The sequence below is a fragment of the Haematobia irritans genome, chromosome 2, assembly GCF_050003625.1.
Source record: "Haematobia irritans isolate KBUSLIRL chromosome 2, ASM5000362v1, whole genome shotgun sequence".
NCBI classification, from domain to species: Eukaryota; Metazoa; Arthropoda; class Insecta; order Diptera; family Muscidae; genus Haematobia; species Haematobia irritans.
Window position 1 is genome coordinate 232,769,547 of NC_134398.1, and position 22,358 is coordinate 232,791,904.

The window sequence follows — 22,358 nt, forward strand, 5'->3', positions numbered from 1 at the left end:
TAAAAATACGTTAAACTGTTTTTAAGGAAAGTATCATTAGCAAGTCTGGACAGGATTACAAGGAAAATACGATTTGCAGTTTTACTCAAGTGAAGAGGAAAGTGGGTTTTTTTAAATTTTTTATGTTCTTCGTTCAGTTGAACTGTTGTTCCTATTTCGGCATGAGGTCGTTTTTACGATATTTGATGAAATTGTTAAATTTATTATTCAATATTTCTTTGAAGTCTTTGGAGAGGATCGACATAAAAGACAAATATTAGTACACAATGTATGAACAAAACAACATTTATATAAACCAAACGAAAATGTAGTAATACAGAGAGGGATTACGTCTGTTTTTTTTTTTTTAAAGCTAATTTTTGTTTTTCTTTTCATTGGTACTTCACGGACAAGCACACAAATTTGTAATGAAATTTAATGCCATTTTTGTTTTGCAAAATATTAACAATAGGCGGCATAAGCGTTGAAGTATTCAACTTGCAGTACCAACTCATGAAGAGTTCCGTAGAATGGCAACTAGGTCTTATTCAAGCCCATTTGAGTGCAGTAAATGCATCCTGTGCATTTTGTTGATGCAGTCTGTATTAACCTTCAACGTAAATTCACAGTGCTGACGAAGTGCCATACATTCATTCAAATATGAACGTAAAAGGATTTTACACAGTCATCCATATTCATGTAGGTATTTACGCATTGTATTTCTATGGGAATGTTTATATATACACTGAAAAAATATTTTCTGGACCGCGAAATACGAATGTAAGTTTTACTTAGCCCTGTGCTCTGAATCAAAGCATTTTTCGTAGAGTGCAGAAATTCAACTGTTAGAGGGGTATCTTTACATAAAAGAAAATTCCATTTATATGAGCTAAATTTTTCCTTAAAAATTAGAAACAAATCTTTAATATTATTGAAAGAGTTATGGAACTTAATGATTTAAAAATGAAGCTAAACGAACTGGAGTTTTATTCAATTCTTGGAATATGCTATAGTTTATATTATAATTTATACTTAAATGTGAGTCTGAGAATTTAGAAATTTAAATGGTGATTAACACGTCTTAAAAGTATTTATTAGTATTTAATGAAACACTAATATTATTTTTTTGAGGAACGAAGTATGCACAGAAAAAAAACGTTTGTTGTAAAACTAGCGCTAAAGTAAACTAATATTTAAGGCAAAATTTTTATTTTGTTTTAATTTATTTTTAAATTTTTTTAAGAACTTTTCCCCCAGCCCAGCGATATTTTCTTTATTCCAAGTATGTCTCAAAAATTTTATGAACTACATGCCAGTAAAATTTCAATGACATACAAATTAGTTCAAGTCTAACTAAAACAGAAAATTTTTTTCGTACACTTCTCAAAAATAGTAAGATTGAACTACAGCGTGGTTAAAATGTGAATCTAAAAATTTGGAATACAATTTAGTTAAATTTTAGCACGAGATAGTTAAATTTTCCCATAATGTAGTTTACTTTTGTGTGTAAATTTCAAATTTAGAAGAGCAGTGTAAAGGCAAACTCGTTCTGTAACCGGACAAGTTTTTTTCTTCCAAGTATGTCTCAAAAATTTTATGAACTACATGCCAGTAAAATTTCAATGACATACAAATTAGTTCAATTCTAACTAAAACAGAAGAAGTTTTTCGTACACTTCTCAAAAATAGTACGATTGAACTACAGAATCTCAAAATTTGGAATACAATTTAGTTCAATTTTAGCACGAGATAGTTAAATTTTCCCATAATGTATTTTACTTTTGTATGTAATTTTCAAATTTAGAAGAGCAGTGTAAAGGCTGGAACCGGACAAGTTTTTTTTTCAGTGTACATATGTGAATGTGCGTATGTGTTAGTGTATATTTTCAAAAGAAACAACAGGCAAAGAAGCAAAAAGCTAAAGTGAGGCGAACCATGAAATGCCTTCAAAAGGAACACGTCTGTTAAAATGGAAATTTAATTAAATAATGATATGAACTGTAAAAATATACATATCGATGGACTTTTACCACACCACCACCAACAACAGACATATATCAAAATGCAGAATATGTACACGCAGGACATCAACAATGGGGTAGAATGAAAAATAAAAAAAATGAAAATGTAATGGTAGTGAATCTACACCAAGAAAAAAGTGAACCCATTATGAAAGAAAATGTAGGTTTATATTAGAAAATTTGAAATAAAATAGTTCAGTAATTGCAACTTGAAAGAAATAAGTTATTAATTTATGTCAATTTGAGAAAAGTTTATTAGAAATAATAAATATTTCCGTTGTTTCATAAAATTTTATATTTTGGAATTAAAAATTTTTAAAATGTGTTAAGCGCTATATGAAGTTCTAAACAAGCCTAACTTAAGTAGAATTTACTTATACTTATAAACTCTGTTTCAGCAAACTTCACCCATTTTAGGAAAATATGAACTATTTTCATTTGTAGAAAACTCGTTTTCTCATTTTTAGTTCACGTCATTAAAGTAAGCAAAAAATAATTAAAACTTTCTCACATTTGGCAAAATTGAACTAAATCATCCATCAATCAATTTTCATTAACTAGAATAAAATTAAATCGGCTCCAAAAAATGTCTTTGTCTTTTTTCTGGTGACACTACCAACAATGGCTACGCTTCGTAGATTGCATAGTGAGCTAAACCCCTTCATCGCTTCATATCTACTGCTCGCCGATGATGGTGATTCTTGAAAACTGAAAGAGAATTGAGGCACATAAGCGAAAAATGTGTATTGGCAGCTTAGTTAATGTAAGATGTAAATTTTAGACGAAAATAAAACAATGTTCGAATCCCATTAGAAGGGAAAAAAACTTCAGTTACTTTTGGCCACAATGACTTATATGCAAAAGTGTTTTTCAGCAAAACAAAATTGGCAGTTCTTCTAAAGGAACAACTTTAAAAGCACTTCCAAAAACGTCCACCCAAAGATGTTCTTTAGTTTAACTACAGAGAAAGTTCTTTTAATGCAATTTTTTATAACTCACTTTTTTCATATTTTTAATGGGTAATTTTTAATGGTACAAATTATTAAAATTTTGTCGAAAAAAATGCAATATCAATTCTTGAAAAGTTGCGAATTTTTGTAAAATTTTGAAGTCAAACGTTTCAGACAAGCGTTAGAATCCATAAAAAATCATAAAAAATAAATAAATTATTTATTCAGCAAAACATCACAAACGTTTTTAATTCACATCCAAAACACTGAATTCGTAAGTGATGCAAATTCAATGCAACAGCTGTTGAAATGGTGGACATCCGTCCTATGACAAGTCCATGTTAAATTCATCGCGTCGCCAAAAAAGTAGTGGAAATATTCTTTTTGGATCCGGAAGTGGTGAAAAATTGGCGCAAAAGCGATGATTTTAACATGGGCTTGTCATAGAACGGATGTCCATCATTTCCACAGCCGTTGAACTGAATTTGCATTACTTCTTAAGGTGTGATGCGAATCCAGTGATTTGGATGTGAATAAAGAATTTTTGTGATAGTTTGACGAATAAATAATTTTTAAAATTTTTTATGATTTTTAATGCATTATAACGCTTGTCTGGAACGTTTGACATCGAATATTTTCAAAAAATTCGCAATTTTTCTAGAGAGGATTTAGAATTTTTTTCAGCATAATTGAAATAATTTGTACTACTTATTTAATTTTTAATCTGTTTTTAACCTATTTGAAAAAATAAAATTTTAAATTTTCCATTAAAAATATGAAAAAACGAGTTATAAACAATTAACTCAAATGAACTTCCTGTGCAGCTAAAATAAAGAACATCTTTTGAGGGACAATTTTTAAAGTTGTGTCTTAAGAAAAACTTCAAAATTTTTTGCTGGGATGCAGTGCGAAAGTAAACAAGGGAAAAATTTTGGACACTTTAAATTTCAAAATGAAACTTTAATACTAATATGAAATTAATTGTATTTGTCGAGTTACACTGAAAAAAATATTGAAAAATTTTTCTTTATATTTAGGACAGGATTTTGCGTCTATCCATCTAGGTAAATGTCCCTTAAAGTAAAACAAAAAAACATTTTTGAATAAAAATCTTTAAATTAACTGAAATAAAGGAATTAACATTTTAAAAATACCTTCTTTAGATAACATAAATAGAGTATATAATTTCATTTCTCGTACCAACACAATTATATAATATGTAAAATCAAATTTTCACTGTTTCCCTTTATATTTTATCAAAATGTTTAGCTGATAGCCTTTGTAGCTAATGCTATTTCTTTTTTTCTTTATACTTGCCTTATATTTATATAAGCTAAGTTAAATTTAATAAATAAATAAATAAATAACTGAAATATTGGATTAGATATTTGAATTAAAAATAAGAAAGTTTTAAATAAAGGCTAATATTAAAGGATTTTGCACTTTTGTTTAAAGTCTTCTTTTATTTATCTGTCAACTATTTAGGGAGTGGGTTTTGTATTTTCAATCCACCCCAGTGTAATAATCCGACTTTTGTATTCATATGTGAGCTGCTACCAAGTCACAATATGCCATCGAAAAAGTACAATGCAATGGATCATTTGCTGTTCATATCCTCATTTATATTAAATTTTCTTTTTCATAGTTAATGTCTTTAGAGTCCGAAGGAAAACAGCAGCTGCATCAGCATTAACTGTCGCACTGCCCTAGCTAGCATTGTTGGACCCTTAATGCCAGGTTCAGAGACCAGATCTGACCAGAGTATCATTATTTTTATGGCGTCAACTGTAATTGCATGTTTTATAGACTTGCATGAGCATCGAGTTAATTTAAAATCAATTATATATCTGAGGTCATTTTCTTATTTGCTGTTGTTGTTGTCGTCGTCGTTATTGGTAGTGTTGTTGTTTGGCCAATACATTGTGTGTTGTACATGTCGATGCGGTTTAATTTGTTGTTGGTGTTGTTATCATATTTAAATTAAACACTCACATACATAATTATGAGTTTTTAATGAATTTCAAACATTCCCGACTCATACGTGTGTTCATAATGGTCTGTCCATATATGTCTGTCTGTGTGTCTGTCTGTCTATCTGTTTGTTCTTGTATGTGAACGATAATGATTTGTTCTTACATATAAAATACGCCGGATTTCGAGGTTCAATTGGCGAGCTAATTTAGCTTTTAATTGAACAATCTGTTATGATGGCGTACAGTGATATTGTGATTGTTTCGTAGAATTAAAATGAAATTCGAGCATAGGTAATGAAATAATTACGGTTGATAGTGATGCCTTAATTCGGGTGAGTTCAATATATGTATGAAATTTTTTTATAATTAGCATTTTCAATTTGTGACTTCATTGTTTGGTTGGCCTTGAGCTACATCAACAATTCTCTATAAGAAATATAAGTTCTCCATTGAAAAAGCTACGTATATTTAAAAAAACTTTAAATATTATGCATATTAAGCCAAGTCATTCACATAATATTAAAGACAAATGTTTATTAAAAGAAAGTTCATAATCACGCATCTTTGTGTCCTAAATGTAAAGTCGTGTGTTTTTTAAGTATGGAAAAACACAGAATTTTCCAAACATATCAAGCGGTTTTTAAGATAGAGAATGCAAAATTTCTGTTAAGTTCAATTTTGGAACAAAAACAACAACAATCGGGTAATTTTAATGTTTACTTTGTAGTGTTTACAATAATTTGCATTTAAAAAGTGGCAGTTTGTGTTATGTGAATAGAGAAAATGAAAATTCGATAAATTAAATCTGTATTCTACACATAAAGAAGAGTTTTTCTTCTTGTGGCGCTAAAAAATCTTTTTAAAAGCAAATAAAAACAAGTAAGGAAAGTCTAAAGTCGGGCAGGGCCGACTATATTGTACCCTGCACCACTTTGTAGATCTAAATTTTCGATACCATATCACATCCGTCAAATGTGTTGGGTGCTATATATAAAGGTTTGTCCCAAATACATACATTTAAATATCACTCGATTCGGACAGAATTTGATAGATTTCTACAAAATCTATAGACTCAAAATTTAAGTCGGCTAATGCACTAGGGTGGAACACAATGTTAGCAAAAATATGGGAAACATTTAAATCTGAAGCAATTTTAATACTACGTTCGCACTAGGCACGAAATCTCGCTATTTAGAACCAAAATCTCTTTACAAATCTCAAGTGTTCGGACTGGCAAAATAACGAGATTTCGTAGATTTGAGGATTTAACAGCTGTTTGTAAATATATCAATACAAACACAAACCCGTATATGTACACGCACACACACATTCATCTACAAGGAAAATTGGGGTAGGGTTGCAAAAAGCGCATTTTTAGTACTAAAACCACAGTTGTACAAGGCAGTATAGGGGATTTTGAAAGAGATTTTGTTGAAATCCTCTACGAGCCAGCTGATATTTGCCTATTGCAAATCTACCGAGATCTAGGAGGATTTCGGCCAAAATCCTCGTTTACGAGGATTTCGTGTCTAGTGCGACGTAGTATAAGGAAACTTCGCAAAACTTTATCTATGATTTATCGCTCGATATAAATGTATTAGAAGTTTAGGAAAATTGGAGTCATTTTTACAACTTTTCGACTAAGCAGTGGCGATTTCATAAGGAAAATGTTGGTATTTTGACCATTTTTGTCGAAATCAGAAAAACATATATATGGGAGCTATATATAAATCTGAACCGATTTCAACCAAATTTGGCATGCATAGCTACAATGCTAATTCTACTCCCTGTGCAAAATTTCAACTAAATCAGAGTTAAAAATTGGCCTCTGTGGTCATATGAGTGTAAATCGGCGAAAGCTATATATGGGAGCTATATCTAAATCTGAACCGATTTCAACCAAATTTTGCACGCATAGCTACAATGATAATTCTACTCCCTGTGCAAAATTTCAACTAAATCGGACCACAAAATTAACCTCTGTGGTCATATGAGTGTAAATCGGCCGAAAGCTATATATTGGAGCTATATCTAAATCTGAACCGATGTCAACCAAATTTGGCACATAGCCACAATGCCAACTCTACTCCCTGTGCAAAATTTCAACTAAATCGGAGTTAAAAATTGGCCTCTGTGGTCATATGAGTGTAAATCGGGCGAAAGCTATATATGCTGTGTTCATATGAGTGTAAATCGGGCGAACGATATATATGGAGATATATCCAAATCTGAACCGATTTCAACCAAATTTGGCACACATAACTACAATGCTAATTCTACTCCCTGTGCAAATTTCAACTAACTCGGAGCAAAAAATTGGCCTCTGTGGTCATATGAGTGTAAATCGGGCGAAAGGTATATATGGGAGCTATATCTAAATCGTCTTTGAGCCGAAACAGGACCCTGTACCAAATTTTAGGACAATCGGACTAAAACTGCGAGCTGTACTTTGCACACAAAAATACATCAACAGACAGACAGACGGACAGACAGACAGACGGACATCGCTAAATCGACTCAGAATTTAATTCTAAGCCGATCCGTATACTAAAAATTGGTCTATGATTAATCCTTCTTGGCGTTACATACAAATGCACAAATTTATTATACCCTGTACCACAGTAGTGGTGAAGGGTATAAAGATTAAAAACAAACAAATTTTTCGTAAATTCGTACTTTTTTGTTCTGAAAGAAAATACTTTCAAAGAAAGGTTAATTTCGTTCCGAATGAAAGTATTTTTACTTTCTGTGTAGTTTAGATTTTATAGAGCCTATAGGTTATTTTGTTTGTACGATGGAGAACTATCTTATGGTAAACCTGAAAAATATCGTTATATGAATGATAGGTCGACTATCGGACATACATTAATTAATAATACATCGATTTGTTATGTGATTCTGGGTTGAAAAGTATATCCATTCTTGTAACATGCACTGTAAGAAGAGTTTTCAGACAGCAAAAAGTTCTCTTTTGACGTTAAAACAATTGTCTTTAAAAACAAATAAAATAGTTTACAGACAATCGTTGAATCATTTATCATAAATTCCAATTTATCTGCTCTACAAGAATTACGTTGTATGGAAGGGGAATATCGTTTCTCTAAAATTTCATTCCTGAGGAAAGTATTTTTTCTTTGGGTGTAGGCACTGTGTCTCCAAACAAATATGGTTGCTAGTCTAGAATATTAAATGACACAAGTATGGAAAAATGAAGAAGAAGGATGGTCAGACAAGTACCTAGCCTACAAAAAACAGTACAAACTTTTTGGAAAACGATACTCTTTCAACCAGTCTGAAAGATTTATATTCTAGAACGCATAAAGCCAAATAATACCATAGATACGGTCGCATAACAGTTTTGATGAGCCATTTCCAGGTGTCCCAAAAACCGCTAAAATAAAGGCCGTCTTCCAATTCGTTGATTTCGAATTGGAAGACGGCCGATTGAAGTTGCGAGAGATGTCTAAAACAAAAATTTCAAAACTGTGCATGTACCATTTCTTATAATTATAAAACAAATACCATTGAAAACGGATCTTTCTGATACAAATGGGTTTTCCTTGGTCTAAAGTCGATAAACTGTTCAATGAAGATGGTTTGTCCTTAGAGTTAGAAGATTCGGCTTAATGGCGGATATTTTTATATAAAAGAAAGTTCTAAAGAACTAGAAATTGGAAATAAATCTTTATGATTATTATAAAATATAAAGCTAAGACGTGGAGCCACTGCGTTGCAATGGATCGCATTCCCGCCATGCATACAAAGGATTATTGGTGCAATACCAGATTCGACCGAAAACCAAAAAATTCTCCAGCTATGGATTACTCCCTCTCAGTAATGATGGTAACATTTCTGAATGTTTCAAAGCTTCTCTAAGTACACCCTCAAAAAAAAAAAATCGCTTCTGTAACATATGCCCCAAACACATTTTGCTTCAAGCACATATATTTTCAGGATTGGTCCAAACAAACTATTGTTTGTATTGTTAAAATATATTATGTTTCACCTCAGGCATACACTGGTAGGAAAAAAAATTTAATGAATTTTTTTTTGTGTGGATATATTTTTAAGGCGCCAATTGGTTACTTCCATTATTTTTCTTGCAGCACACTCTCTATTTCTTTCTCCATCGTACAAACAAAATAACCTATAGGCTCTATAAAATCTAAACTACACAGAAAGTAAAACTACATTCATGCGGAACGAAATTAACCTTTCTTTGAAAGTATTTTCTTTCAGAAAAAAAGTACGAATTTACGACAAATTTGTTTGTTTTTAATCTTTATACCCTTCACTACTACTGTGGTACAGGGTATAGTAAGTTTGTGCATTTGTATGTAACGCCAAGAAGGAGTAATCATAGACCAACCTTTTAGTATACGGATCGGCTTAGAATTAAATTCTGAGTCGATTTAGCGATGTCCGTCTGTCTGTTGATGTATTTTTGTGTGCAAAGTACACCTCGCAGTTTTAGTCCGATTGTCTTAAAATTTGATACAGGATCCTGTTTCGGCTCAAAGACGATCCCTATTGATTTTGGAAAAAATCGGTTCAGATTTAGATATAGCTGCCATATATATTTTTCACCGATCTTGTCATAATAGGCGTGTATATCAACCGATCTTCCTCAAATTCCGTACATCCGAATATTTTATGAGTATCGAAAAATTTCCAAAATATCAGCCAAATTGGTTCAGATTTAGATATAGCTCCCATATATAGCTTTCGCCCGATTTACACTCATATGACCACAGAGGCAAATTTTTAACTCCGATTTAGTTGAAATTTTGCACAGGGAGTAGAATTAGTATTGTAGCCATGCGTGCCAAATTTGGTTGAAATCGGTTCAGATTTAGATATATCTCCCATATATAGATTTCGCCCGATTTACACTCAAATGACCACAGAGGCCAATTTTTAACTCCGATTTAGTTGAAATTTTGCTCAGAGAGTAGAATTAGCATTGTTGCAATGCGTGCCAAATTTGGTTCAGATTTAGATATAGCTCCCATATATATGTTTTTCTGATTTCGACAAAAATGGTCAAAATACCAACATTTGCCTTGTAAAATCGCCACTGCTTGGTCCAAAAGTTGTAAAAATGACTCTAATTTTCCTAAACTTCTAATACATATATATCGAGCGATAAATCATAAACAAACTTTTGCGAAGTTTCCTTAAAATTGCTTCAGATTTAAATGTTTCCCATATTTGTTTACTAACATTGTGTTCCACCCTAGTGCACTAGCCGATTTAAATTTTGAGTCTATAGATTTGTAGAAGTCTATCAAATTCTGCCCAAATCGAGTGATATTTAAATGTATGTATGTATTTTGAACAAACCTTTACATATAACCCCCAACACATTTGACGGATGTGATATGGTACCGAAAATTTAGATCTACAAAGTGGTGCAGGGTATAATATAGTCGGCCCCGCCCAACTTTAGACTTTCCTTACTTGTTTCATCTATTTTCTTCATGTATTATTATTTTCTTCATACATGTAAGCCACAAATTATGCAAATTAAAATATGTCTTTAGAATAATGTCGTGAAAGACGTATCCTAATTCTGAATACGTTTTGGCTTTACGTTAGTATAGGTTAGGTATAGTGGTGTCCCGTTTCTGTAGTCTAATGTGGTATCACAATGGACTAAGTGAGCCTGACAATAAATCTGGCTGCCACTTTAACCTAACCTAGACTACTCAGTCCGTTGTGGTACCCCCAAGTGCTGCCCGATTGAATGTTTAATTCAATAACGAAGGACTTCCTTACCGGGTCCGATCGGCGTTTCACATAACAATGAAAGTACACGGACGAAAAAGACTGTTTTTCATATGTTTGGGTGTAAAAATTATATGTTTGGAACTAAAATTGTTTAACACAATATTTTTAATTGCGAGCATATAATGTTCATAAACTAGCATAACGTGTTTAGGGCATATATGTTAATATGATACAACATATTATGTTTGGGACATAAAATGTTTGTAAATATAATATGCTTGGTTGCAAACATATATTAATATGGAAATAGCCTATAAACATATATGTGTTTAGTGGTGAAGTGTATAAAAATGAATAAACAAAAAAAAAAATTGTTTTAGTAAAATGTACGATAAGCTTACATTTAAAAAGAATATACGGCCGTAAGTTCGGCCAGGCTGAATCTTATGTACTCTCTACCATAGATGCGTAGATACTTCTACTGAAGACGGTCATCCACAATTAAATTAGTTGGGTTGCGGCCGATGGCAAGGCATCTTAAAACTTCTTAACACCATCTTCTAAATTGTAAGTTATCCCGCGATATATAGTAGATAAAAGAAAGATCGATTAAATACGTATATACATATTCAGTTCTTGACCGGTATTTATATAGGGAAGAAATAATTACGAACCGATATGAACTTTGCGTCATAAATTTTCAATAGAAGTAACACCGTGGTGCAATGGTTAGCATGCCCGCCTTGCATACACAAGGTCGTGGATTCGATTCCTGCTTCGACCGAACACCAAAAAGTTTTTCAGCGGTGGATTATCCCACCTCAGTAATGCTGGTGACATTTCTGAGGGTTTCAAAGCTTCTCTAAGTGGTTTCACTGCAATGTGGAACGCCGTTCGGACTCGGCTATAAAAAGGAGGTCCCTTGTTATTGAGCTTAACATGGAATCGGGTAGCACTCAGTGATAAGAGAGAAGTTCACCAATGTGGTATCACAATGGACTGAATAGTCTAAGTGAGCCTGATCCATCGGGCTGCCACCTAACCTAACATTTTGACAAAATTTTCTACAGAAATAAATTTTTGGAAAAACATTTTGTATAGAAATTATATTTTGACAAAATTTCCTAAAGACATAAAATGTAGACAAAATTTTCTATAGAAATAAAATAAATAAAATGTGTAGAAATAAAATTTAGACAAAATTTTGTATAGAAATTATATTTTGACAAAATTTCCTGAAGATATAAAATGTAGACAAAATTTTCTATAAAAATAAAATAAATAAAATGTGTAGAAATAAAATTTAGACAAAATTTTCTATACAGATATAACATTTTGACAAAATTTAGATTGTTTTTGGCTCGAGTGGCAATCGTTATTTTTCTGTTATTGGGGATCGGTTTATTTGGGGGCTATATCGATATGGCCCATTTACAGTACCATCCGACCTACATCAATAACAACTTTTGTGCCTAGTTTCAAGTCGATAGCTTGTTTCGTTCGAAAGTTAGCATAATTTCAACAGACGGACGGACGGACATGCTTAGATCGACTCAGAATTTCACCACGACCCATGGGGTATTAGAGCAATATTTCGATGTGACAAAGTTAATTAATTTTTAATTATTACTGGAAAGACAAAATCTTAGGATCTGGGCTAGCTTCTTTCCACTGTATTAAATTATCCAAAATATAAAACAATTCTGTAGAATAATAAAAATCTCTTTGGAATAAATGTTTACATTTATTCCAACAAAATAAATCGATCTAAAATAACTTTAACACAGAGTTCTTACAAACTTATGTTACAGCCCAATTATAGGTCTCACAACAATGACGACGCTCTCTTAAATTTTTATTAGACTCCTTCATTGTTCCTCTTGACTCATAAAAGGTCATATGGTTTCTTTTGCTTTTCTGTGCGAATGGCTATTAAGGTGTCCTTTCAACTCCCCACGGTCATTGAAGAAAGCATTTTAGGCGTATATGCTTTGTTTGGAAATTAACCCATTAGAGCATGAAATGGTCATACCATCCTCGTTGGTATGCATGACATGGGATCATTTTTGCGTACGTTCGAAATGTTTTAAATAGTTTTTATATGCATATTACGTCTCCTACAAGTACTTGGATTATTGTCCATACTCTGTGTCATAAGCACCAACCTTCACACACACACACCAGTACAACTAAGAATGTCCTGCCTATAGAATAGAGAAAAGAGCCGCTCGAATTGACTGAATAAAGAGGTGAGACATTTTGTGAGTTTGTTGTTATTTTTTTTCATCATTCCTCCACGTTTTTATATTGGAATCTACTGTGTGTGTATGCGTTCATATTTTCATGAGAAGTCGTGCGTTAATTAATTACTTGAGGCCATTCACATCACCATTATGAGACCATCACAATGCCACCGTTCTCATCACCACCATCACTATCGAAATCACTGGCTACAGAGTTTCATGCACGGCCAATATTTGCGGTCATTTCTGTGCAAAAGACTTTTAAATATGTGTTTATTTGCCATCGCCTATTTCAATTCAATTCGCGTATAGTTTTGACGCATCACACCGTGTAAGCCGTATCCATTCTTCACCATTTGGGAGGCATTATCATCATAGTAACGCCGAAAGGGATCTTCATTGAATTATGCAAATTTTAATATGCACATTCATACTTTGCCCCCCGAAAAATCTGTTCTCCCCAAAAATACATTTGCTACCACTTGCCTTCTACGCCCCCGATGAATAGTTTAAGGCATTCACGTTATGTAGGTAGTATCAAGTGCCAAAGGCATAGTTTTCACTTGAATGGGTTTTAGGGAAAATAACAACTATTTTCTTCTTCTTCTGGTTCGCCTTCCTTCCCTGGTTTTCTTTGTTGTTGGGCAATGTCCCGACATTCGCGAAGGATAGCAGCATCTGGATGTTAATTTCCCTTTAAGTATAGATTTGGAGAACATGGCGAACATGAAAGGAATACATAATGAGAGGAATACAACCAAAGACGAGTGTCAAAATTATGAATGGAGGAAAGAGAAAGAGGGGTGGGGGCGAGGGTGGCAGGAAAATGTCTTTCCGTTCATAATTTGGTTACACCTTTGTACAAAATGCTTGTAACTGATTTGAGATATATTTGTGTTGAATTTTTGTTTGCAAATCCAAATTTTGTTACAATCCTAAATTTGTCTTAGAAATTTATTGGACAATGTCCTTGGAATACCGAAAAAGAAAATTGGGGAGAATAAGACTCCCAATGGAATAATTCCATAAGCAAGTGAAATATGACTCCATGAACGAATTTAGACCCCACATAAAGCTGCCCGGTAATTGTCTAAGATTCATGTAAGCTCAAGGTACGAACAAAAATATTTTGTGAATGTAGTTCGCTATGCCCTTTGACCAATATAGATTGGTAATCCCATTGTCTTTGAGTCTCGCCAGTTAGTTGGCAGATTAGCTCTGCAAGAAGCAATTCATAGGGTATAGGGTAGGATAGATAGTAAAGAGAATTAAGGGATCCCTACACTCAAAACAAAGTGAACCCACCAGGAAGGAAAACTTTGATTAATTTTAGAAAATTTTACCTAAGTCTAATACAAACGCAGATGTCACTCTGATTTCAAAGAAATAAGTAAATGTTTTGCAACAAATTCAAGAATTTTTATTAGACATAATTATGTTGTACACCTTTTAAAGCAAATTTCTTAGTTTGGAGGAAAAATTGGAGTTCAAAATTGCTCAAAATCTCTTTAGTGTCGTATGAAGTTCAAGATGGTCGTATTATTGGTAACATTTTAAAATTTTACGAATTTTGTAGATCAGAAACTTTCTCAAAATATAAAAATTACGTGAACTAAAATAGAATTAAATAGGTTTTAGTGTCATATAGTGTTCACTTTTTTTGAGTGTATCTTATGTTATGGCCGACATACTTACCCAAATTTTGTATGCGGCAATATTTTAATTCAACTTAAACTGAGCCCAATATAGACTATTTAGTTTTGATACATCTACTGCCAATGTTCTGAATACCCCTTATGAGCTAGAAATATAATAAGAACTCGTTATATTTCCTAATATATCTTATAAGGATTTGCAGAAATCTTGACGAATTCTTATAACCTCCATTACACAGTAATCTTATGTACCCATACCGAATCTTATGTACCCTCCCACCATGGATTGCGTAGAAACTTCTCCTAAGACTTTAACCACAATCGAATTATTTGGGTTGTGGTAACACCTACCGATGTCAAGACATCTTAAAATTTCTTAACATCGTCTTCTAAATTGTAAGCTCGTCTATACGTGGTATATTAGACCAAAAAGGCAGATTAAATACGTATATAATTCAGTTCTTGACCGGTATATATAGGAAAGTCTACTAATAATTTCGAACCGATATAAACTTTTGCGCGGTAATTAGATAAATATGCGGGTCGCTTTATATGATGGCTATATACAACTTTTGTGTGATTGGGAATCGGTTTATATGGAGGCGATATATAACTATAGACTGATATGAACTAAGTTTAATATAGTTGTTAACGGCCATATACTACACAAATACAATATTTCAACCGCACGGACGAAAAAGACTGTTTTTCATATGTTTGGGTGTAAAAACTATATGTTTCGAACTAAAATGTTTAGAACGTTATTTTTAATAACAAGCATATAAAGTTTATAGGCTAGCATAAAACCTTTGCAACATATATGCTAGAACGTATTATGTTTGGGACATAATATTTTTTAAATATAATATGTGTGGATGCAAACATATATTAATTTAGAAATTGCCTATATATGTATTTCGAAAGAGAGTATGCTGCAAGTAAATAAATGGAAATAACCAATTTGTGCCTTAAGAATATGTATTCACAAAAATATGTACTCATTAAAAGGTTTTTCTACCAGTATATGCCTAAGGCGAAACATAATATGTTTGAATAATACAAACAATATTTTGTATGGACCAATCCTGAAAGTATAAATGCTTGGAGCAGAATGTGTTTGGGAGTATATGTAACAGAAGCGATGTTTTTTTTGAGGGTGCGAATGGGATGAATTTTGCCCTTAGAGGCTTCGGAGGTTAAACTGGATGTCGGTTTGAATGGGGGCTATGTATAATTATGTACCGTTTTGGACCCATTTTGCATGGCTGTTAGAAGCAATGTTATATGGGGGCTATATATAATTATGGACCGATTTAGACCAATTTTTGCATGGATGTTAGAGATTATATATTAACACCACGTACCGAATTTCAACCGGTTCGGATGAAAATTGGTCTTCCAAGAGGCTCTGGAGGTCAAATGTGGGGTCGGTTTATATATTTATATATTATTGATCGATTTGAACCAATTTTTTTCATTGATGTTATAGACCATGTAATAACACCACGTATCAAGTTTCAACCGGATCCAATGAATTTTGCTCCAAGAGGCTCCGGAGGTCAAATTTAGGGATTGGTTAATATGAGGACTATATACACGAGGGCAGCTCGGAAACTTCTTAGCCTAGCACAAAAAGCGCGGTATAAACAGAAAAAAGTTAAGTGTTTTGGAAACTTCCGTCTCTGTTATGAACACATGTTAAATTTTGTTTCAATCTGGCAACTCCTTCGTAACTAAGGACAGACATGGATTTTTGCATGGTTGTTAGAGACCATACACTAACACCACGTACCAAGTTTCAACCGGATCGGATGAAATTTAAAGTTGTAGATATGTCATGACAAAAATAATTATTTGTTTTCAAATTTTCCAAACTAAAGTAGTTCCAAATCGCTTGTTTTTGGAAATAAATCTGTAACTTTTTAATGGATTAAGATATCATCATAATTTTTTCTTTGTGCCAAAGCTGAAATGTTTTTCTTTATATTTAGAGGTTTGTAGGTCCCTAGTGGATTCACGGGCTGGTCTATAGACGTTGGAAGTTGGACACCTCGGATGTATGCAATTTAGTGTTACTTGGCAAACGCGCAATTATACACCGATTTTCATGATTTTTGCTTTGCTGGATAGAACTTATAAACTACCATAAAAAGATTGTGTATGTGTGCGAATATATCTAATATTTTCGAGATAGGGCCTTACAATTTATTTTTTTTTGCAAAATTTGAACAAAGTGGGGTCTGCATTTTGAGTCTAGAAGGACTACATTCCTTATAAAATTCTACGTATTCTGGAGGAAAATTTTGTGCACCTTTGTGCTTTAGATTTAACGTGTAGACTCCACAATTTGGAATTTCAAAACAATGTCGAACCAATACCACTTGTTTCGAAAAAAGTACCAAAACATTGACCGACTCACACCAAATTCGGCACACCCTTTAATGGGCCAAAAGTACCTCTACGTTTTGAATTTCATGCAAATCGGATGAAAGTTTTAATGTCTATGTCATGAATACCCCAATTCGGGGGTCGGTTCATATGGAAGCAAAATCGAAACTTAGGCCGAAGTAGTCCCATCTTCAAAATTGACCTACATGTAGAAGAAAAACGTGTCTGTTAAAATTTCAGCACTATAGGTTCATTATTGAAGGAAGTAGCCTGATTACAACAGATAGCCAGACAGAGAGACATCGTCTTATAATTTCTCCCTGATCAAGACTATATATACTTTCTATAGTCAGAATTCGTTATTTGTATGTGTTACAAACGGAATGAAAAACCCCACCTTATAAGATACTGATAATATGCGCTATTACTCTACTTTGTGGCCCAGAAGCCAGAGTTTTACTTTGATTAAAAATTTTGCAAACGGAGTACTTTTTATAACAAAGTAAAAACCATAGCTTCTTTCTATCGTAATAAGGATTTCAAAGTTTCCTGCAAAAAATCTGCCATTTGTCAAAAACAAATTTCGATATAAAAGTATTTAATTTACCTACATGTTTTGAAAATATTTATTCAAATCACAATGTTTCTTTTGTTTTTTATTTGACATTTTTACAATTTTTACTATTCTTTCGTTCCTGTACATTTAACAAATATAGAAATCTGAGAGGATTTTCAATATTTCTCTCTTTTACTACTTTTTACTACGAGTAAAGTAAAGGAACACACCTATTGTTTAGTTTACTTCGTAGTTTATTGTTTTTTTTTCTATCCAAATTGTCGAGTTATATCGGTTATATAAAGTGAAACATTTCCTGGTTTAATATTTTATTAAAGAGAGCATTTATTATTAATCACTCACAAAATAATGCAAGACCGTACTAGCCATTCTTCATCCTTTCCTCAATGGCATGGTCTACTCTATTATGTATTTTTAGTAATTAGGCACATTTAAAATTAACATATCCTTTATGTTGACTCTAGCCAGTTTCCCTTGAATGCGTTATTGAGTCCATTTTGCGGTTAGCCTATCTCCCTCCCCCATCCAACAGATTTTTTTTTCTCGTCCGGTCTTATCTAATTGCCATTAGCCACTTCGACTGAAAATTAAAGCAAAATTCTAGACTCATAACTAGTTTCTGAATGGCTCTTTCCGTAGTGGTGAGTGGCCGGTTTTCCTCATCCATTTACTATGTTATGCTCTGGGTAAAAGTGTTGAATAATATTGCTTTCAAAAAATGTTGTGCAATGCCTTGCAAATATTCTCGCTATGCTATCCTTAAACTATAAATATTGCCTGGTAAGGGGGAGAGGCGTTTGTAATTTGGCCTCTTGCTGCGCGTATTATGTACAAAACGTACAACGAGCCAGCAATAAAATTCGCCTGCTTATTTAGTCCTTTCGCTCGAATCTTAGTTTCTAAAGGACGCAACGAGCAAAACATAGAGCTAACTATAAATGGACTATGAAATCGAAATTTTTATACCCTGTATTGAGGAGTGCATACAAATGATAATAGAGGAAATTATTTTAATATTTTAGCGGGTTTCTTGTTGCATCATAGGGAATGTAGAATAACAAAGAAATCTTAGACAGAGGATCTAAGATTGATTTCTATTGATCTCAAAAGATGGGGAGACCTCTCCTTCGTTCAATCTCACTCTTTCCCATTCCCATTTCCATCATAATAAATGGGTCGACATAGATCAAATCTGAGATAGTTAGTTTTCGACAACTTTATTGATAGGAAATCTCAAACATGTTTGCACCCATATTTTTCGACAAAATCAATAAAATTTATTGGACATAATCAATGTTTTTTCATTTTTTTGAAAGAAATTTTTGTAGTTTGAAGGAATAATTGGAGTCCAAAATGGCAAGAATGTCTTTAGTGCCACACGAAGTTCAAGAGGGGCGCATTTGTAGTAAAATGTACAAATTTAAAGGAATAATGAACTATTTTGTGAGATGTACGAATTTGGTAAATTTTTATGATTAATTGGTTATAAAATTTCCTCATTTTTTAGTTAATTTAACTAAAGTACGCAAAAAATTATTAGAGTAAAGGAAACTTTCTTATTGCATCATAGGGAATGTAGAACAAAAAATAAATCTTAGACAGAGGATCTAAGATTAAAACATAACTCAGCCGAGTTTAGAGAAATCAGCAACCTTCCTGCAAATGATTTCTATTGATCTCAAAAAGTGGGGAGACCTCTCCTTCGTTCGACCTCACCCTTTCCCATTTCCATTATAATAAATGGGTCGACATAGATCAATTCTGAGATAGATTGTTTTCGACAACTTGATTGATAGGAAATCTCAAACATGTTTGCACCCATTGAATTGAAATCTTAAAGATCCTCAAATATAATCTTTACATCACAGGAAATTTTCTGGAATGTTACGAAAAAATCACAAGAAATCTTTGTGTTGGCTGAGTAAACTGGTTATTTGTCTCCCCCCGCTTAATGTACAACAATTCGAATACACCGTGGGATTCGTCCATTATACCTTTCCCTACGTTACAAATTAAAGACGCAACTCGGTATACATTCCACTCTATGATGACCATCGTAAGAAGCTAAATCTTTTTAATACATGGCTAAAATACACAATTCAACGATTAAATTTTACGTTTAAATCTCGGGCCTTAGGAGCACATGAAACACACCAATTAACACAATAGGAACTCGTTCTCCAGCTAGCTACCATTTTTATTTGTTGGTTGTAACAATACTTTTAATTTAAATCTTGTTAATCTACAAGAAGCACAACGCACAAGTGATGTGAAGGGGCGTGAAGGGACATCATCAGAGTTGCCAACTTCACTGGTTCGCCAGGTCTGGGCGAACTATGTAGCAAAACCAGCAAACTGAGGGAGATTTTTGATGGCGACTGCGAGTATGGAGAAATGCGGAGAGTTCCTTTCACAAAACAGCTTTTTCATAGTTAAGGCTTTGGAGGACATTCGTCCGTATATATTTCGTTCATGGGTGGGTACAGCAGTGGTGTACAGCATAATGATGGAATAAAATTGAAATGAAAAGAAATGAAAGGAACTGAGGAAGAAAAATCTCACTGCTTAACAGGAAGACAAATTGTTTAACGCTTAGAAACAGCAACAATTAAGAAATTTTTTCATTGTTTCCCCACTTTGCACTTCGTTTTTCACTCCCGGTAACATTCATGGCTTAGCATGGTCACATCGCATCGGAATCATTACATGAATACGAATATTTTGGAGGTAGAGACCCAGGACAACAGACGAAGAGAACGATTCTTACAGACGACAGTCATAGTAACTACAATCACAATAAAGAGAAAACAAAGAAGTAAACATGTCCTGAAGAATATATGAAATAACCCAAACACACTCTCATTCGTACAAGACTATTCAAATAACTAAACAAACGACTGATTGAGTGAGTGAGTGAGTGAATGTGTCGTGGTGCGTCCTTGTAGTAACATTCACTACCATATTCACATATTAAAGAATTCGGTCATTGTTCTCGTATTTAAAGCTAACAGCGAGAAGACAGTGGTTAAGATTTTTCACAGCACATGGTCAGTGAAAAGAACCCGGAGAGATTTGAAAACAATGAGAGTTAAAAGAATAGAGCGGATATTGAAAATTGAAGGATTAGAATGATTTTTCTGAATGTCGGATAAGGGTTGATGCTCATCGATAACAAAAAGACCCCATTTTAGTCAAAATAACCTGCTTTTATAATCTCCGTAAAATTCAATTAAAACAAGCAAACTATTTTTTTTAGAAACTCTAAAAAACACTTTCTCTACAGCTTATTAAAACATTCCAACTTAAATAACCATCATCATAATTGCAACCCGAAGTAAATATTATGACATATTGAGAACAAAAATATTGTTTTTGGAGAAATTGTCCTATCTCTCATATACCAACACTCAATACACAATATCCCAACACTCAATAATTTCTTTGCAAAACTCAATTGAATCACCTACGACTGAAAACTAAGGTACATGGAAATGTTAATAATCGAGGATAACTATATACCAACTCTAAACAAGATCGGTTATCATTTCACGGTATATACAACATTCCTGATATTTATTCACATTTTTTACAAGTTTATTAGCATATTAAAATTCACTATGGATGAATTCAAATTGGGCCGATTATGACTAATAAATAAATAACGATTCTGAACTCAAGTATATTGACTGAGGAGATAATTCTGAGCTATTTAGAGTATAAAAGTACCCAGATTTTCATTTCTAACACCTAACACTTGCTATCTCAATTCACAACATCTATATCGTTTTTAACGAATCCATATGAATGTGCCACTCGGTCATTGGTGCTCCAAAGCTATGGCGGTAGTTGGATCATCATTTGTCTTTTTGTCTTCTACGTGCGCTTTCTAATTTCATTTTTTAAATTTGTTAAATTGTCTTTATTGTTGCCATTGTAGAGTTAGTTGATGTTCTTGTCACCATCATCATCGTCATCATCATTGTAGTCAACAGTAGCATCGTAACCGTCATCATCGTCACAACCATTGTCCAATGTCCAATTTAGCATGCTCACAGTGTAATGTTTTGTTTTGTGGACGTTTTTCTGTTCATTTCTCCATTTCTGACAGCTTGTTCCAGAAGTGAAAGTCCTGACTGGTTTCTCTTACATTCCCGACTTGCCCCTGACTGAGTGTTTGGTATCCTCTTATGTTGCTGTGGAAAAACAAAGATTTTCTTTCAGTTAGTCAACCACGCTCATAACAACGACAACAGAAAAAATCCGTCACTAAATGGAGTCCATCTAAATTTCAAAGGGAAAATTACACCACTCTGAAATATGAGAGCAGGGTGATAAATTTGGCAACAGGCAAAAAAGTGAAAAATCATTGTTGTGCGATTAATTTGAGAAGCACTATAAGAGCCTAGAAACATTAGTTGACAAGGCATTAATCAATTTTTTTTCTCATTTAAGCGAAGGATATTTAAAACTTGTTCACGCCACAAGATAAGCTCATAATTATGATGGTCGACATATTATGAAGCCGTAAATTAATTTATGTTATCCATGGAAGAGACCTTCGAAGGGACGAAATTGTTGCGTGATATGTTTAAATTACAAGGAAGGTATCTAAGACGCAAATGAACTTCAATCGATAACAAATTGGTTTAGCCAGCGAAAATAATTATGGAAAGGGTATGTAACCTTCCATAATTATTTTCGCTAGCTAAACATTTGTTTATTCCGATATAAATTTTTTCTCGGATAGGAGAAAATAACATAACAGCTTAGTGAAGCGCATTTGCATGTAATGAGTTCAGATTAGAAATAGCTGCCCAATAGATAGATATAAAATTTTACCCA